Below are 1,827 nucleotides of genomic sequence, written 5' to 3'. Positions count from 1 at the left end.
TCGTACAGCAAAGACAAAGAAGCACAATTTGTTTCTATCTTTCAAACAGTGCAGTTATAAATGGTTCTGTGAACAGAGTCTGTGGAGGACACTAATGCGATGTGAGATATCAGGCTATGACAAACAGGTTTATGCATGGGTGAGCTTCACTGCTCCCGAGCTATCATTTTACTTCATCTCTCAACTCTTATTTGTCTTCTGATCTCTCTCCCTCTCTCTATCCGTCTCTCTTTCACTCACTCTCTCTCCCTTCGCTTTTCTCTTGGTTCATATGCCTGTAATAAAGAATGCCTGTTAAGTGCTGCTTCTTCTCTCCATTAGTAGTGCTGGGAGGCGCTCGGACTGGGCACTGAGGAACGTGTTCTCCTGTAAGCCCACACCCAGGGGCCAGACCCAGCTCCCTTTGCCTCTCTCCGCTGACCCTCTTCTCAACCCTCCCACAGTGCAGGTCCACAGTGAAACGGTTTCGTGTTTTTATGTCAAGTTTACTCTAGTCTCCCTGATGGCCCCCACTCACACCAACTCGCTCGGGACGGATCCTAAAACGACCTCAGAGAGGAGGACGGGAGGCCTTTTGTTATTATCTCGTAATGTGTTTGGCTTGGAGCAGGTGATTAGCACAGACTAATTTCAGACTGAGACGTAAGCTGTCATCCTCTCCCCCTCTGCCTACCGTTCCCTTGGCAATATGAAAGCTCATCCAGAGCTAGGTGAGGCTTACACAGTATCTTTGAAGCACTATGTTGCAACTACAAGGGACTCGCGGTGTTATTTTTGTATAACCATAACACCACTCTCTTTTATTTCTTGCTACAACCCACCAGGAAGTGGTTAAACCTTCAGGCTTCTACCATGAGTATTTCCCAGTGGGGGCATAAATGAAATATTGAAAGCCATGACCCTCTCATACATATCATTATTTCAATTGGCATACTGTCACATTCCCAAATGGCATATTCAATATCTAAATACTCTCAAAGCCCCGAGGGGTAATTTGTCTATTACTATTGATGGTCCTTAGTAGTCAAAATTACAAAAACAGAAAAGCATGAAAAGATCAAATACATAAAGGTGAACTCTGAGATTTGGTGGAAAAGAACTACTTGGGAACAGAGAATTATTTTCACAAAAGATGTCCATTAATAAGTGTAGGTTTATGTCTTTATCTACACACATGGATTGCATTCAGTACAGCGCAGAGATTTTCACTCTCCGAAATGTTTAACAGCCAACCAATCACAATAGGAACCCTTTCACAGATTTACACAGTACCTGGGGTCGGATCAGACTTTAAAGGGCCACGTTAAAAATACAGTATTTCTTTAGGCATGTACTGTTAGCTTGCTGGCAAGTGACGGTATTTGAGGCATTACGAAGCATGTGGTAAGACTCCTTTCCGAGACAGACGGACAGACAGACCGACCGACTGACCGGCTCTTCAGGTATTTTATGAATCTGCATTTTGGGATGTGGGGGAGATACAGCACAAATCAAGTCTCCTTTCACGGTGCAACAATCATCTACAGCAAGTAGATTAGGCTTCTCCCTTTGGAGCCAAATGTCAGCTGATCCATAAATATCCCACCACCAGTCCTTTCATCATAAAAAATGCCTTACTGCAGCAATCAGTTTCCTCTGTGCGCTGAAGCAGAGCCGGAGAGAGAGAGAAAGAGAGAACCCACAGGATGTAGTGTCCTTTTCTGTGTTCTTTCCCGATGACTGCTGTAGCCTTTTACTGCATGGCAACTGCTTGGACAGCTAACCTCTTGCGCCTTTGCAGTTCGCAGGTTTAGATTCTTGGGTGGCTGCTTCTTTTTGTGTGTGTGC

The sequence above is a fragment of the Alosa alosa genome, chromosome 2 (assembly GCF_017589495.1).
Source record: "Alosa alosa isolate M-15738 ecotype Scorff River chromosome 2, AALO_Geno_1.1, whole genome shotgun sequence".
NCBI lineage: Eukaryota > Metazoa > Chordata > Actinopteri > Clupeiformes > Clupeidae > Alosa > Alosa alosa.
The sequence above is the reverse complement of the archived record's forward strand: the minus strand, read 5'-3'. Positions refer to the sequence as shown.